This window comes from Silene latifolia, chromosome 3 (genome assembly GCF_048544455.1).
Source record: "Silene latifolia isolate original U9 population chromosome 3, ASM4854445v1, whole genome shotgun sequence".
Taxonomy (NCBI): Eukaryota; Viridiplantae; Streptophyta; class Magnoliopsida; order Caryophyllales; family Caryophyllaceae; genus Silene; species Silene latifolia.
The window spans coordinates 62,379,998-62,398,950 of record NC_133528.1 but is presented as its reverse complement, the minus strand read 5'-3'; positions in this window follow the sequence as shown (position 1 = coordinate 62,398,950).

Genomic DNA, 18,953 nt, shown 5'->3' with positions numbered 1-18,953 from the left:
CCTGAAAGCTGTGCTCTGTTCCTCCCCCCAGCTGAAGTCTTTATTCCCCTTCAACACTTTGAAGAATGGGGTGCTCTTGTCGGCTGACCGAGAGATGAAACGGGCGAGAGCCGCCATTCTCCCGGTTAGCATCATAACCTCTTTCCGATTCCTTGGTTCCGGCAGGTCTAGGATTGCTTGGATTTTGTCTGGATTTGCATCAATGCCCCTGGCACTGACAAGTACACCGAGGAATTTACCCGCCCGACACCGGTTGCATTTCATTGGGTTGAGCTTCATCTTGTATTTCCTTAGTGAACAAAATGTTTCGTGTAAATCGGCCAGGTGCTCGCTGTCGGACTTGCTTTTCACAATAGCATCGTCGACGTAGGCCTCAATGTTTCGCCCTTTTTGATTTTGAAACACTTTGTCCACCAGCCTTGTATACGTTGCGCCGGCGTTTTTCAAACCAAACGGCATCATTTTGTACATGTATGTGCCGTTAGCGGTGATGAATGCGCATTTAGGCATGTCTTCCTCAGCCATGAACACCTGGTGATACCCCGAGAAGGCGTCTAGCAGGCTTAGCATGGTGTATCCTGCCGTGGCGTCGATCAAGCTATCTATTCGAGGCAAAGGGTAACAATCTTTGGGGCATGCTTTGTTAAGTTGGGTAAAGTCTACACACATTCTCCATGCCCCCGATGATTTCTTTACCATCACAACGTTGGCTAACCACTCAGGGTAAGTGCAAGGCATAATAAAGCCCGCCGTAAGAAGTTTATCTACCTCGGCTTTGATGGCCTCATCTTTCTCGACTGAGGAGTTCCTCATCCTTTGCTTGACAGGGCGAGCGGTGGGGAGTACGTTCAGCTTGTGAATAATTACCTCCCGGCTCACGCCTGGCATCTCGGCCGCTGAGTAGGCGAAGACGTCCTTATTCTTCCTTAGCAGGTCCAGGAGTTCGGCTCTGAATTTTGGTTCCAGGTTGACACCGACGGTCACGGTGCGACCTGGGTCAATTTCCACCTCCTCTGTCTCTGCTCCTTCAACCATGCTGATGGTTCGGTCGTTCTCGGACCTGGGAGTGTGCTGTATCTGGAAGGATTTTAATTTTGAAGCGACGGCTCTCACCCTCTCTAGATACCTTGTCGTCCTATGGTCCCGAGCCTTGTGCTCTCCTTTGATCTGATTGGTCAATAAGAGCGAATCTGTTTTCACCACGACATGCTCCGTCCCGGTGGTTCTGGCTAGCCTGACTCCGGTTATCACTGCCTCGTACTTGGATTCGTTGTTTGAGGCCAAGGAGGTAAGCTCCAAGGCGTGTTCGAACACGTCTCCGTTTGGGCTAAAAATAACGACACTGGCCTTCGAGCTATCCGTCGTGGAAGGGCCGTTGGTGTGTATCTCCCATACGCCGGGTTCCCTCTCGTTCTTCGAGGCGAGCTTATGTGCTTCCCCCCGGTCTGAGACGTATATCAATGTCAAGGCCCGGATGGAGATTACGGCGTCGGTTTCACTCAAAGTGACCCGGCCTATGAGCACGTTGTGGGCAGATGTGCCGTCGATAACTATAAATTCAGACATAACATTCCTGGCCGCAGTTCCCTCGCCGAACCTCACCGGCAGTCTGACCGACCCCAGGGGTACCAGGCCGACCCCGGAAAAGCTGTACAGCGGGTTGGTGCAGTGGCTCAAATCTTCGACTCTCAGACCGAGGCTGAGAAAGCATTCTCTGTACATAATGTTTGTGTAGGCGCCTGTGTCAATCAGGCACCTCTTCACCAAGTGGTTGGCTATGTTTAGGTGGACCGTAAGTGGGTCGCTGTGAAGAGCGACGACTCCCTCGTAGTCCTTCTTCCCAATGGTCATATCGGGGATATTGGAAGCGGGGGTGGCTGTGTTGGGCACAAAGTTGATGGCCTGACACGGTTCATTCAGGTGCCGTTTGTGCCCATGAGCGGACCCACCATTCTCGTTGCCCTCGATGATAGCATGGATTACTCCTATCCGTTCGAAGACGGACTTGCTATGCGACCCGCCGGCATCTGGTTTTTGGCCTCCGGCAACATATTTGCCGAGGCTCCCCTTTCGGATCAGTTCCTCAATGGCATTCTTCAGATGTCGGCAGTCGTTGGTTAAGTGACCGGTGTGGCCGTGGTACTCACAGTACTGGCTCGTGTCACCGTCACTCCTCGGTCTAAGGGGTCTTTCCCACTTCTGGCCCTCGTTCTTGCTCAACGCGAAGACCTCGGCGGCCGATACGACTAGGGGGGTGTGGGCATCGTACCTTTTTTTGTAATACGTTCCCGAGCTCCCCCCGGCATCCGCCGAGTTCTGTTTCCTGGCAGATTTGTCCGACCGCGACCTATTATTTTCACGGCGTCTTTCGTCGGACCGTGACCCGTTGTTGCCACGGCGTCTTTCATCCGGGTTGTCCTCCCGGTGACTCTTCTTTTCTGAGTGCTCGGCCTCGCTGGGGCCTACCCAGGTCTTGTGATAGTCCTCTACCTTGATGGCCTGGTCGGCCATCTTCCTAGCGGCGTCCAAGTTTAGGCCTCCGCACTTGATGAGCTCATTTTTCAAGTCTCCCCTTGGGAGGCCTTTCATCAGCGCGAAGGCCGCCAATTCGGGATTAATTTCTCGAATCTGCTGGACCTTTCCGTCGAACCTCTTCACATAGCTTCGCAGAGACTCGCCCCCCTCCTGTTTGATAGTTAGGAGGTCCGACGTCTCCACGGCCCTTCTCTTGTTGCAAGAGTACTGGGCTAGAAAGGCGTCCCTTAGATCGGCGTAGTAGTATACCGAGCCGTCGGGAAGCCCTTTGTACCAACTTTGAGCCATCCCATGCAAAGTTGTTGGGAAGACTCGGCACCAGACCTCATCGGGCTGCTCCCATACCGACATGTAAGACTCGAAAGCCTCAGCGTGGTCGGCTGGATCACTATCTCCTTTGTATGATAGGGGTGGCAACTTGAGCTTAGTTGGCACCTGGACTTCTAGGACGTAGGCGTTGAGGGGCTGTCTGACCACGTGTCGAACGACACGCGGCGATCGGCTCCTCGCATTCCTAATCCGGCTCCTCTCCTCATAGCGGGAAGGACTTCTTCTCCGACTCGGACTTCTTCTCCAACTCTGCTGAGTCGGACTCCTCTGGTTCCTTTGGGGTAAGCCTCGTTCGTGTTGCGGGGACGCTGTCCTCCCATGAGTGCGGGAAGGACTTAGGTCTACCACGCCCACTTTGGGCTCCCCCGGCGACTTGGCTGGGTCTGCTTCTCCCAGTGCTCCGTTCAAATTTCTCGGAGTCACGTTTTGGGCCCTGGTCTCCTGGGCGGTTTCCGCCGCTCTTGTCGGCGTGACAGTGTGAGCAGGCGTATTACTAATTAGGTCCAGGACCATTTTCAGTTTTGCTATGTCAACCACGTGTCCCATGATGGTGACCTGGTTGGCTGGTAGCGACGTGTCCGGCATTATTGGCATCCCGAACTCTGGTTGGATTACTCCGCCGGTGGAGGGCTGCACGACTCCAGAATTGTTGAGAGTGTCATCGTGGTAGAATGCGGTTTCGTCGGTCACGACTGCGTCTTGTTGTTTTGACATCTTAGCTTTTTGGGTGGGTTTTTGTTGTTTTTTTTTTGTTTGGGAATGAATGTGACTAGCTTCTAGTATCTTCCCCACAGACGGCGCCAATTGTTCCGGGTGTAATTCCAGAGCAAGTATAGTTACCACCCGTGGCTTGTTGAATGATGTCTTGAGTTGGATTCTCCTTTGGTCTTAATCGTTCCTCTCGGCCTCTCCTGCAACAATGAACGAACTGAGGGCTTGGCTTTGCGCCAAGCGTACTCACTCCGACGCTCAAGTCAGTAATCTTAAAGGATAAGTCGTTACTTGGCTGAATGTATATTGTAGAGAGATAAGGAAGATATCACCAGATGAATAGTGTATTTAGATTTAGTTGCGCATTTGTTGGATCCTTTCCTCAATGAAGGTTGAGGAGTATTTATAGGCTTTCACCTTTTGTCTCGTAGTGGCCAAGTGGCCAAGTGGCTAGCAGGTGGAAAGACTGATCTACCCCTCGGCCGAGGGACCTATGGCAGGCCGGCGGGCCTTGTTGACCCACCGCCGAGGGGTCTTGGATGTGAGTACGCGGGTATGTGTCCCGGCTGGCAGGTTGTCATGCCGAGACCCAGGCTGACAGGCCGATGGGCTGCATCGGCTAGGCTATCTAAGTCATTGACTTGCTGTGGATATCTTTGACCTTGCTCAATATGTTGACTTGGTCAGCGGTGCAGAATATGCCCCATCAAAAATTTTGTGTTACTTTGGCAAAACTTTACTTATTTTAAAGGTTTGAAAATGAAAGTTTGCTTTCAACTTGGCAGGTTCTTAGAAAATTTTGATTATTTGTCGAAGTTTGATATTACATTTTAAAAAACTTGACCTCTTTTAGAGTTTGAAAATGGATCTTTTACTTTCAACTTGGCTTTCTTGAAAAAACTTTGAGTGGATTATCATTTTCGCTTGGTTTTAACGTTGGTGGGATGTTAGGACTCGTTATCGGAGACGTTTAACTTGTTCTACGCTTATCGGCAAATGATTTTGTATTTGACCTTGTCTTTGATTTGGAATGTTAATGTTCTTGAATGCACAACGAGAACAGTTCCGTTCCTTTGACGAGAAACTTGTGCGTTTGGAAAGTTCTCTTTGAAACTTTTTGAAGCAGTCTAATTTTTATGATATCAAACTTTGTAAATATTTTCGTTGTCGATTTCAAAAAGTCCGACTTTATCTTTATAACTTTTCGTTTCTGCTTTCAAGTTCCGAGGACGAAACTTTTTAAAAGGTGGGATGATTGTAACACCCGCGAATTTTCCGTTTTGGCATTTATAATTTAATTAGCCATTTCATTATTTTGTATTTTAAATCGGTTTTATAAAAATATGGCTTTACATGTATAATAATATTATGATGATAAAAATATCCGTCTTAAGTGTATAACTTATCGTTTCTGCTAGTCTTTTGTTTACATATGTTAATTACAATCCGTCTTAAATAAGCCTTGTTAACATGTTTAAGTAAGCAATGGATTCATTATCGAATTGGGTTGTTTACATGGGTGAATTCCGTCTTGTTCATGCTTGAGAATTGTTGGGTAATAGCCTCGAAATGGGCTGTCAAATTGTTGCTGGAATCTCGTCTGTTGCAAGTGATCGATCGACTGGTTATTCTTGTCGATCAACTTTGGCTACAGCTTGAACCAATTTTCTAAAATGGCCATAACTCCTTTGTTACTTGTTTGTTTTGGGCTTATGAGGTACCGCTAGAATCGTAATAGGATAAGCTATCACCTCCAATTGGTTTCACCTCATTCTCATGTTTAGAACTCAAGTTATGACTGTTTGAAGTTGACCTTTGTTGTAGTCGAGTACTAAACTTGTTGTTGTAAATTGGGTTTTATGTTTCTTGTTGGGTATGCATCTTAACCTTGGTCCTAAAGCTTGTGTATGGTGTGTTGACACCTTTTTTTATCATTGGAGCCTCTTGCTTATTTCTCATTCACATGCTAAACATCGGTTTTGGTTGTTAAGCTTAAATGCGGTTCGGTTTGGGTTTGTTTACATTTTACCTAGTGTTTCGCATTACTTAATTCATTTGTTGTTGTTTGTTTATACTATGTTTAATTAACATGTAAATATGGAGTATAATATTTATTCATGTTAGAAAAGTATGAAGTGATGCTATATACTTCATATTTGAGTTCTCATTTGTTTGTTTACGTTTTGCCTCGTATTTCGTCTCACTTAATTCATTTGTTATCACTTGTTCTATTTTAAGCTCAAGTAACTTGTAAATATGAAATAAAATGTTTATCCATGTTATACAAGTATGAAATGACTTAGTATATTTCATTTATGGGTTATTACTTGCTCCTTTTCATGTTTTCATCATATTTCAAGTATGAGTGATTTATTTTAAGTAACTACTGGTAATGAGTCGTATATATTCTTGTGAAAATGCCATAATGTTATGGCTTCTTGCTTGACTTATCTTTACGCCTCATTTGTGCCGTTCTGCCAAGTGTTGGTTAACCCATGCTCTTTCCGCCTCTTTCGTGCCGTTCTGCCGAATTCGGGGTACTCGACTTCCGTTCTGTCGATCGAGTCTTGGATGCAAAATGTTTTTTCGCATGTCGAATCGGATAGTATTACTTTCCGAGAGTCTGGCCAGATTTAGACTAGGACCGCCGTATATATATTATCGTCGTCCTATCAGGAGGAATTGAGTCTTAGATAAGTAAATGTCTTGCTTGATTGTGGTCATTGGCACATATCTTTCTACACGAGAGTTTACATCTTATGTGATTGAATGTAAGAGTCTTGGTCCTATCGGACATTAGAGGTGAGATGCAAGCCTTCTAGTTGCGATATGATCACCATGATTGATGCTCCCATCCGTTCTCATGGTGAGATACAAGCCATGAGTGCGCATGTGACGTTAATAGCCACGTCCCGTGCAATGTTTGTTAAAGATTTCCAAAGTAATGGCTATGGTTTTCATCTATATGAATTGCGATGATTGACTACTCGTTTATCTATCTCACATGACTTAATTTCTAGTTTTGTGTAATTTGGATAGTCGCATATGTCACATTCCATTGGAATTCGTGCTTGTGATTAACTAACCGTATCTATGTTCTTCCTTTTACCTCACTTATTTAAATATGCCTATGACATGCTCATTTGCTATTCTATCTTGCTTCCTCTTATTATTCTAACATGAATGATCCCATGTTTATTTGTTCAAGTGAATTGTATCCCGTATTTATTATGTCTTGCCTTATTGAGTTGTTTGTTATGTTCATTTTGATATAATGTGGCTGGGAGAACCTTGAGTTACTCCCCACTGGCTGTGGCGTTCATATTTACATGAATGACATGTATTAGTTGGTGCATTTATGAGGTGAAGACATGTGTGAGCTAGCAAGCACCTTGACCGTTGGATTTTTGTCTGTCGTTATGCTTAGACTCACCTTTTAGACTTGTTATTCATGGGATATCTTTTCCCCCTATTTTGCTAGACTTGGTTTGTAATAACCTAAGTTTGCGTATCGTTGCACTTGTTTCATTTTATTAGTGACTCCCGCATGTTAAGCCTTATCTAATAAAAAAAAAGTTTTAAAAATTTCATAATTTTTGCTTAAATTTATTAGTTATATTTTCCGCATCATCGTGGGGTGTCACAACTTCTCTAACTCTTCTTTAATGGTTATTGAATATGTTTTTAATATTCTTATTTGACTGATATGGCGGAGTGATATCGTTTTTGCTCGACATCGGTATAATACTTTTCTTAGTTTACAACTTTATTAAAATGATAATAATATTATGAAAGTAGTAAGTAGTATTACCATAGTTGTAAATTTGGAAATAATTAATGATATTTAATCATTAAAAATATTTTTCACTCATTTTTCTTAACCGATTAATCAAATAAAAAAAAATTAAATGGGATGGGCATTTTAGATAAAATCATATAGATATTCATGAAACATTCTCACACTAAAAATTCGAAATTAAAAGACATGCTACCCTTTTAACCAACTTCGTTAAAAATATAAGAGAATGCTATACTTACAAATTATATTAAACCTGCTTTGGTCGATACATTTGTAATCTATTGTATTTTAATACAATTCAAATAAATTCACTACACATTATCAATTATGAATACATTAAAATTTTCACAAAAACACTATATCAATATTAAAGATGTGAGACTAAAAAATTAAGATTATAATTTGGTTAAGATACTAGAGTTTGTTCAGCAAAACTTAACCTCCCTCCACCATAAAAAAAATAGTCATATTCGATCATCGACGATATCAAATGATTTCATAAACATTCAATAACGCCAAGAACGAACTATACAATACAAATGCTTGTCATATTCTTCTATTTTCTTCTATTTTCCCTCTTATTTCTTCAACGGAAAGTTTTGAAAAATCTTATAGAATATGTAATTAAATATTCTAGTAATGAAAATAGAGTAAATCATAAAAAGGAGAAACTTAACGATCATTTTTTTTTTTTTGCTAAGAACATGTTAGAGTTCTTTTCAATTGATCTCCTTTTATACATAAAATTTGTTGTGTTTTCATAATTGTAGAATGTGAAAGTTTTGCATTAAAGAGAGATAAATATTGTCATTATGAGGTGAATTAATGCTAGGGAGATGAAAGTTTACATAAGATGGGCGATTAGTGATTACTACTTTTTCTTTTTGTGTTCTATTTTTTTTCTTTTTCTTTTAATCTACCATGTAATTGTATTCTCTCATGTATCGTTCTATTAGCTACTCAATCTAACATTTCTATGTTATTATATATATGGCTGTTCGTTTGGCCATACTTTAACTCACCCATTATTTCACTTAAAAATAGGATTATTTATTGGGAATACTCCAAACTGTCGGGGTAATTCTCAAAATACTCCAAACTCTATTTTAACTATGAATATACCTAACTTTTACACCCCTTCTCTTTTATTGAAACGGGTAGAAGGGCTACCTGCTAAACAAGTTGCTCTCTCTTTCTTCTCCAAAACACCAAAATGCCATTGATATTCTGCTTTTCTTGTCTTCACCATTTATCTTCTCCAAAAGTCGTAAAATTGTCTAGATAATTAATTAATCCTAAAACTGAACAAATCGTCAAAAATATTCAAACCGTTCTCTAAAATCAACTGATTAATCCAAAAATTGAACAAAGTAGAAATACCCAAGTAACTTTTGTTGTTCTACATCTAAAATATTTCTTTTATAGGGAACCATTTTACTTGAGCTAATCAATAATCACAACATCCAAAAAAACCTTAATTTATGAGAGATAAATTGAGGTCCAAAATATGGAACACTATAAATCTGCACCTCCATGAAATAATAATCTCAAGTGAAAAAGGCCAACAACTTTGAGCACATTGCTGTGGAGCGACATCGGACAAAAACAAATGAATAATTATCTTGCTGTTATACGGCTATTGATGCCTCCTTCCTATATTCAAAGAGTATGTCACCAATCTTTTATAGAAAAGGGGGTTTTAACTTCCATGTTGTAGTTAAATGCAAGAGTAATTTAATAATTACTCCCTTTTAGAAACCTCTTTTCTAAATTTACTCCCTTTTGAAAACTTTTTATTATTTTACTCCCATGAAATGTTCTCAGGTCAAAAATTGCACCCAATTGAACTTTAAGGTGAAAAGTCGTGTTTTTTGACCGTTTTGCCCCTCTTTTATCATTAACCAAACCTCACCTGTTTGCCTCTTCACATTCACTTTTTTACATCTCATTCTTCCCTCCCATTTTCATCGTCAAATTTTTACTCAGAAATTCAAATTTTTACTCAAAATTTTTCCCTCAAATTAGAGCAGTGGTGATTCCTTCAGTGATTTTTGACGATTCTAGATTATTAACTGTAAGTTTCCACCCACTACTCATGTTCATTGCTTTAATTTCTTTGTTTTAAACCCTAATTTCTGAGTTTAATTGCATGTGTATTCATTTCTGGGTTCATTGCAAGTCAATTTCTGGGTTTAATTTGCGTCTAATTTTTTTTTTGTGTTGTTTAATTTCTGGGTTTAATTTTGGCAAATTACTTTATTGATTTCCCTAATTGATGTGGATTACTCGTCAAATTCTGTGTTTATAGCCCAAATATTTATGTATGAAACCCTAATTTCTGGGTTTGAAACCCTAATTTCTGGGTTAGAAACCCTAAATTCTGGGTTTGAAACTTTAATTTATTGGGTTTCCCTAATTTCTGGGTTAGAAACCCTAAATTCTGGGTTTGAAACCCTAATTTCTGTGTTTTGAACCCCCAACTCTAATTGCTTTGTCCTAAACTATTTCATAAGTTCACATCCCTAATTGTTGATGAGGTAACATTGTAGGAAATGACCTCAGAAACAACCTACAAGAGGGTAACTGTTCGTGCCTTTCATGGGGGTGATTTTGAGTGCAAGAATGGTAAATTTGAGTATGTTGGTGGTGCTGTACACCTTAAGCATGGTATTTGTAATACTCCGTATTTATGAGTCTTTGGGTACTCTATCGAGTAGGCCTTACTCTGTCAAGTAAGGGTAAGTTGCGTTTTAGAAAAGTTTCTGACCTGTTGGGTACTCGATCGAGTAACTAGGATACTCGATCGAGTAAGGGGGTACTCGATCGAGTACCTTGGGTACTCGATCGAGTAGCCGGTTTACGGGGAGTTTTTCTCGGGTTTTGTTAATTATGCGATTAAGATATATAACCTTCGTTGTCATTATTCTAAACACTTTTGCAAAACCTAATTTACTGTTAAAGAGAGAAAGCAAGTACGTTCTTAATCCTAATCGCATCGTTAGCAAATCCCGGAGTTTGGAAGGTCGGTTCTCATCGTTGGTTATACCGTTGAGATCCTTGCGTCGAGGGTAAGATCTATGTACCCTTTTTGTTGTCTTTCCTTTGATTTGGTTAAACCCTAATATAGGGTTTTGGGGGTTTTTGAGTAGTATGTGATTTGGTAGCATTTGTATGTTGTATGATAGGAGGAGGTTTCATAGAGGAAGCTTTTTGATACAGCAGTAGAGACCGTCTGATAGTGTGCTTTCCAGGTAGGATTTCCTACTCAGTATTAGTCCCATAATGGGATGATTGTTGATGTGTTGAGATTGATTGTTTGATATAGTAATTGTATTGTGACGGTTGTGATTGTGACTGTGATTGTTGTCTATGGTTCTCGAGGCGTGTCCTCGGCTGAGTGGGGTCACTTGCGGGAGTGGCTTCACGCCCTAGTTTCGCCTTCTGTGGAACCCGCCACAGAAGGGATGTGCACATTAATGGATAGGGTTATCGCTCATTACGAAGAGCGGGGATTTGGTGGGTACGGCTGCGGTCCCCCATCGCGTGATTGGTCCAAAGGACGATCGGTGATTGAGATGATTGGAATTGGTGTGGTTGTGTGTGTGATTAAGTCGTCTGTTTATCTTATTGTTGATATATATTGAGTTGTGTGATTAGTACTGACCCCGGTTGTTGTTTTGTAAACCTGCGGTGATCCATTCGGGGATGGTGAGCAGATATTGAGCAGGTATGAAATGAGTACTGGGATTGCCACGATATGATGATAGAAGTCTTCCGCTGTAGCTTATTAGTTTCTTTACGTTTCGATTAGAACGATGAAAAATGATCATTTGAGAACATGTATTATACTTTTGGTTTGGTTTTGAGAATTGTAACCCTTCACTAAGTATTTCTATTTAAACGTTGTTTCTTTATTGTTTATTTGATTATCATTGCCTCGGGAAACCGAGATGGTAATATCTTCATACCTGAGTGGTCCTGGTAAGGCACTTGGAGTATGGGGGTGTTACAGTATTCTCTTAGAAAATCTCACTGTTGATTTTTTTAAGAAATTGGCTACTAGCTTAACTAAGAGAGAGGACTATGAGATTTGGTATAGAAGGCCAATGAGGAGTATTAGTGATCCACATGGGAAGGGGTTGTTGGTTTCTAGTTTTGATCTTGTTAATATTTTGAAGACTGTGTGCAAGACAACCCATACAGTAAGTGTGTGGATTACTATACCAAGGACAACATCTAGTGTTGCACCTGTTGTTTTAGAAAGGACAGAAAGTGTGAGTGTGAATGTGGGCCTAGGGGAAAAAGATTCTGAGGAGGGAATCAATATTTTATCTTCCAAAAAACAGTTGAAAGGGGCCCACAACAGCCTTAATGACTCTTTACCATTCAAAGCACCCAGACAAAAGCTACCAACCCCAAATAAAGTTTCTGCCATACCCCTTAGAAAAAGCCCTAGACAAAAGAAACCTACAACACAAAACTCTACCACATAAAATTCTGAAAAACAGATAACTACCTCAGATCTACAAATTATCAATGTCACAACTCAGAGGGAGAAGTTGCCTTTGAGGAGGAATCTGAATTTTGGTGCTCAGCCTGGGATTGTTATAAGGGAAAGAGAAGAGTGGGTTGTCATTGAAGAGGGCAGTGATGGGTCTGTTGTTGTGACAGAAAAGGGTAAGGGCAAGGGCAAGGGTAAGGGCAAAGGCAAGGTCAAGGTCAACAACAAGGAGCAGGACAAGGTGAGTAAGGGTGACAGAAAAGGGAAGGCTAAGGTCAGTGAAAGCAGAAATGAGGAGGTAGGTGGATTGAAAAAAACTGGTAAAGAGAAAAAGAAGCTGAGTGTAAAAAAAGGGAAGAAGAAATTGTAATACTCCGTATTTATAAGTCTTGGGGTACTCTATCGAGTAGCCCTTACTCTGTCGAGTAAGGGCAAGTTGCGAAATAAAATAGTTTCTGACCTGTTGGGTACTCGATCGAGTAGCTGGGGTACTCGATCGAGTAAGGGGGTACTCGATCGAGTACCTTGGATACTCGATCGAGTGTCCGGTTTTACGGGGAGTTTTTCTCGGGTTTTGTTAATTATGCGATTAAGGTATTTAAACATAATCGTCATTGTTTTAAATCACTTTTACAAAACCTAAAACCCTGTTTAAGAGAGAAAGCAGTCAGTTCATCTTCCTAATCGCATTCTTAGCAATTCCCGGAGTTCAGACGGTCGGTTCTTGTCGTTATTCGTATCGCTGAGTTCCTTGCGTCGAGGGTAAGCTTTTAACATAATTTTTATAATGCTTTGTTAATATTGGTTAAACCCTAATTTAGGGATTGGGGGTTTTTGTGCGTAGTATGTGATGTATAGCCTATATGTGTTATATGATAGGAGGAGGATTCGTAGAAGAGGCGTTTTGATACAGCTGTAGATACCGTCTGCTTGTTGTGCTTTCCAGGTAGGATTTCCTACTCAGTATTAGTCCCATAATGGGATATTGGTGATGTGCTGTAGTTAGTTGTTTGATATGATGATTGTATTGTGTTTGTGGTTGTGATTGCTGTTGATGGTTCTCGAGATGCGTTCTCGGCTGAGTGGGGTCACTTGCGGGAGTGACTTCACGCCCTAGTTTCGCCCTTCGTGGAACCCGCCACGGAAGGGGATGTGCACATTAATGGGACAGGGTTATCGCTCGTACGATGAGCGGGGCTTAGGTGGGAACGCAGGCTGCGGTCCCCCATCGCGCGGTGGTCCAAAGTGGACGGTCGAGATTGAGACGATGGGAGTTGGTGGTGTGTGTGTGTGTGTGTGACATTCAAATTTTGTCTGTTTATCTTATTATTGTTATCTATATTGATTGTGTGATTAGTACTGACCCCGGTTGTTGTTTTGTAAACCTGCGGTGATCCATTCGGGGATGGTGAGCAGATATTGAGCAGGTATGAAATGAGTACTGGGATTGCCACGATATGATGATAGAAGTCTTCCGCTGTAGCTTATTAGTTTCTTTACGTTTCAGTTAGAACAGTAAACAGTCAGTTTGAGAACATGTATTATACTTTTGGTTTGGTTTTGAGAATTGTAACCCTTCACTAAGTATTTCTATTTAAACGTTGTTTCTTTATTGTTTATTTGATTATCATTGCCTCGGGAAACCGAGATGGTAATATCTTCATACCTGAGTGGTCCTGGTAAGGCACTTGGAGTATGGGGGTGTTACAGTATTCTCTTAGAAAATCTCACTGTTGATTTTTTTAAGAAATTGGCTACTAGCTTAACTAAGAGAGAGGACTATGAGATTTGGTATAGAAGGCCAATGAGGAGTATTAGTGATCCACATGGGAAGGAGTTGTTGGTTTCTAGTTTTGATCTTGTTAATATTTTGAAGACTGTGTGCAAGACAACCCATACAGTAAGTGTGTGGATTACTATACCAAGGACAACATCTAGTGTTGCACCTGTTGTTTTAGAAAGGACAGAAAGTGTGAGTGTGAATGTGGGCCTAGGGGAAAAAGATTCTGAGGAGGGAATCAATATTTTATCTTCCAAAAAACAGTTGAAAGGGGCCCACAACAGCCTTAATGACTCTTTACCATTCAAAGCACCCAGACAAAAGCTACCAACCCCAAATAAAGTTTCTGCCATACCCCTTAGAAAAAGCCCTAGACAAAAGAAACCTACAACACAAAACTCTACCACATAAAATTATGAAAAACAGATAACTACCTCAGATCTACAAATTATCAATGTCACAACTCAGAGGGAGAAGTTGCCTTTGAGGAGGAATCAATTTTGGTGCTCGGCTGGGATTGTTATAAGGGAAAGAGAAGAGTGGGTTGTCATTGAAGAGGGCGATGATGGGTCCGTTGTTGTGACGAAAAAGGGTAAGGGCAAGGGCAAGGGTAAGGGCAAAGGCAAGGTCAAGGTCAACAACAAGGAGCAGGACAAGGTGAGTAAGGGTGACAGAAAAGGGAAGGCTAAGGTCAGTGAAAGCAGAAATGAGGAGGTAGGTGGATTGAAAAAAACTGGTAAAGAGAAAAAGAAGCTGAGTGTAAAAAAAGGGAAGAAGAAATTGTAATACTCCGTATTTATAAGTCTTGGGGTACTCTATCGAGTAGCCCTTACTCTGTCGAGTAAGGGCAAGTTGCGAAATAAAATAGTTTCGACTGTTGGGTACTCGATCGAGTAGTCAGGGTACTCGATCGAGTAAGGGGGTACTCGATCGAGTACCTTGGATACTCGATCGAGTGTCCCGGTTTTTTACGGGAGTTTTTCTCGGGTTTTGTTAATTATGCGATTAAGGTATTTAAACATAATCGTCATTGTTTTAAATCACTTTTACAAAACCTAAAACCCTGTTTAAGAGAGAAAGCGATCGTTCATCTTCCTAATCGCATTCTTAGCAATTCCCGGAGTTCAGACGGTCGGTTCTTGTCGTTATTCGTATCGCTGAGTTCCTTGCGTCGAGGGTAAGCTTTTAACATAATTTTTATAATGCTTTGTTAATATTGGTTAAACCCTAATTTAGGGATTGGGGGTTTTTGTGCGTAGTATGTGATGTATAGCCTATATGTGTTATATGATAGGAGGAGGATTCGTAGAAGAGGCGTTTTGATACAAATTTGTAGATACCGTCTGCTTGTTGTGCTTTCCAGGTAGGATTTCCTACTCGGTATTAGTCCCATAATGGGATATTGGTGATGTCTTTGTAGTTAGTTGTTTGATATGATGATTGTATTGTGTTTGTGGTTGTGATTGCTGTTGATGGTTCTCGAGATGCGTTCTCGGCTGAGTGGGGTCACTTGCGGGAGTGACTTCACGCCCTAGTTTCGCCCTTCGTGGAACCCGCCACGGAAGGGGATGTGCACATTAATGGGACAGGGTTATCGCTCGTACGATGAGCGGGGCTTAGGTGGGAACGGCTGCGGTCCCCCATCGCGGCGGGGTCCAAAGGACGATCGATTGAGACGATGGGAGTTGGTGGTGTGTGTGTGTGTGTGTGACGATTCAATTCTGTTTATCTTATTATTGTTATCTATATTGATTGTGTGATTAGTATTGACCCCGGTGTTGTTTTGTAAACTGCGGTGATCCATTCGGGGATGGTGAGCGGATATTGAGCGGTATTGAGATGAGTACTGGGATAGCTGGGATGCCACGACATGATGATAGGAGTCTTCCGTCAGTGTAGCCTTAGTTTATTTACATTTCGATTAGACATCATTTGAGAATAATGTATCGTACTTTTAGTTGGTTTCATGGATTGTAACTATTCGTTAAACTATTTATAATAAACGTTGTTTCACTATTGTTGTTTGATTATCATTGCCTCGGGTAACCGAGATGGTAATGTCTTCATACCTGAGTGGTCCTGGTAAGGCACTTGGAGTATGGGGGTGTTACAAATGGTATCAGAGAGACGATCCTGAAACCTGTAACCAATGAACTTAATGAACATAGGGAGTCAATTAAAATGAACCCGGGGTAAAAGTTGTAGGAGCTAGTGCAAAGGCTTTGGAGACGTCCTAAAGTCGCGGGGGTCGCCCTACAACTTTGAACCGGTCACATGGGGGAAGTGTTTGTCGTATGTGTGTTTGGTTAACTTGTTTACAAATATGATGGATGTGTTGATTGATGGATGTTCGAATTGGAAGTTGAGAGGTGAAAGAAAAGTGATGATATATATATATAGAAACTGTTGATGAAATGATAGCATGTGGAATGTTTTACAACGTGGCAATTAATAGCATGATTGTTATGATATAATATGTGATTTATAAAGTTAGCATGTTAGTATATGACGTAATATGCGGGTAGCTCTTACGTACTAGGGTTACTCGATCGAGTGGGGCTGACTCGATCGGGTGGGTTTTTGGCGATTTTGAGTCCAGAATCGAGTTTTGGGGCACTCGATCGAGTAACTAGGGGTACTCGATCGAGTAGGGGTCACTCGATCGAGTAGCCTAGATACTCAATCGAGTAGGAAAGAGATCAGCAGGTCTGTTTGGTTCTGGAGTTTGGGTACTCGATCGAGTACGTGGGGCACTCGATCGAGTAGCCCGTTACTCGATCGAGTGTGTTTGGGAACTCGATCGAGTGGGTTCTGGGCATCGTGTTTTCGTGTTTTGAGGTTTAGTACGTGTGTTTATGTTTACCCCTTTCTTATATAGCTTCAAGATGCCGCCCAAGAGAACTGCTTTGTACGCGAGAACTGAGCTTATGACCGTGGATGACATCGTTAAGATGCTAGAGCACCAGGACGCTCTTACTGAGACCCTGAAGAGAGTGAATGAGGACAAGGATAAGAGTAAGGAGAAGGAGGTTGATCATTCTAAAATCAGCCTCTATATTGCGAGGTTTAACCCGAAAGAGTACAAGGGAGTTGGGGAGCCTAATCTGCTTGATAGTTGGCTGAGAGAGATGGAGAACATCTTAGACTTGGTTCATTGTCCTGATGAGATGAGAGTGGAACATGCTGCGTTCTATCTGAGGGAGGCAGCAGGCAAGTGGTGGGATTCAGTGAAGGTGAGTGCTAAGGAGATATACACCAACCAAGGCTTACCTGCTATACCTTGGGAGGAGTTTCGTAGAGCTGTGAGGAAGGAGTTCGTGCCGGAGCATGTAAGGAGTAAGTTGAGGGAAGAGTTTGATAAGTTTAAGATGACCGCTGAGATGTCGGTAGCCGAGTACTACAGACAGTTCAATGAGAAGTCCAGGTATGCTGAGGATATGGGTTTGAGTGAGGAGAACCTGGCATTGAGGTTTGAAAGAGGGTTGACTACCACGATTATGGATAAGTTACCCGTGGGGATCCTTACTGATGTTAAGGAAGCTTATGAGAGGGATGGAAGAGCGGAGAGGCTGGTGGAGATGGCTCAGGAGAGGTCTGGTGGTGAGAAGAGGAAGTCTGAGAGCGAGGGTGGTGGCCAATCTAATTACAAGAAAGGCAACCACAATCAGTCTAAGGGGTTTTCTTCTGGGTCAGGGTTGAGTGCTGGGGCTTCCTTTGGGCGTGGCCGTGGGAGTGTGAGTAATAGCCGGGAGTGACTGCTTTGGTTGTGGTGGTGTAGGCCACAAGAGACATGAGTGCACGAGTGCACCGGGATCTTTCGAGACCTGCACAGAGCTTCGCGAGCAACAAATGGCCTACCGGATCATGGCCAAACCGGGAAGTCGAGTTACAGTGGAGGCAACCGCAACGGCGGTAATTCTTATCAGAAGACACCGACGAACAACAACAACAATCAAGGGTTGAGTGCTAAGCCGACCGCATCAGCCAGTACTGTCCAGGGAGGTGGGCAGAAGACCAGTGGCAAGTTGTTCATGATGGAGAAGAAGGCGGTGAGGAAGATGCGCACGTTATCACCCCAGACATTCCTTGTTAATGGTATTCCTACGTTTGTTTTGTTTGATTCGGGGCTTCTCGATCGTTTGTGTCTTCGAGTCATGTAAAGCGATTGGGTTTGAGAGTATATGAATCTGTTAGTGAGCAAGTTTTCATACCTTCGGGTGAGTCCGTATCGTGTGGGAGGTTGTTTAGAGATGTATCTTTGATAGTTGGGCAAGTTGATTTCCTGTAGACTTGCTAGAGTTTCCTTTTAACGGTTTTGAGATGATAGTTGGGATGGATTGGTTAGGAAAGTATAAAGCTAAGATAGACTGTCATCAAAAGAAAGTGTCCTTACGAGGTCCAAAGGGTGTTAGTGTGTCTTACCGTGGGTTTCTAGTCAAACCCAAAGTTAAGTTGATTGCAGCTGTCACCTTGAAGTCTTATCTGAGGAAGGGATGTCCTCTGATCTTGTGCCATGTGAGAGATGACCGGATAGAGAGCCCGACAGTGGATGAGATACCAGTGGTGGGAGAGTTTGCAGATGTTTTTCCAGAGGAGATTCCGGGGTTGCCACCGAAGAGGGAGATAGATTTCACCGTAGAGTTGAAGCCAGGGACGGGGCCAATCTCTAAGGCACCGTACCGTATGGGTCCTAAGGAGATGGAGGAACTTAGGAAGCAGTTGGATGATTTGATAGAAAAGGGATACATTAGACCAAGTGTATCGCCTTGGGAGCACCATTCTTTTCGTGAAGAAGAAAGATGGGAGCTTGAGGTCGTGTATAGATTACGGGAGCCGAACAGTGTGACGATAAAGAACAAGTATCCTTTGCCAAGGATAGATGACCTGTTTGATCAGTTGAGCGGTGCAACAGTCTTTTCTAAGATTGATTTGAGGTCGGGGTACCATCAGGTGAAGATTAGAGAGGTGGACATACCAAAGACAGCTTTCACGTCAAGGTATGGCCATTATGAGTATGTGGTGATGCCGTTTGGGTTGTCTAATGCGCCGGCGGTGTTTATGGATTTGATGAATAGAATCTTGAGACGTTCTTGGACCAGTTTGTAGTGGTGTTTATCGATGACATCTTAGTCTACTCTAAGACTAAGGAGGAGCATGAGGAGCATCCGAGGATCGTGTTGCAGACTTTGAGGGATCATGAGTTGTATGCTAAATTGTCCAAGTGTGAGTTCTGTTTAGAGAAAGTTGCTTTTCTGGGGCATGTAATCTCTAAAGATGGGGTAGCTGTGGATCCGGCG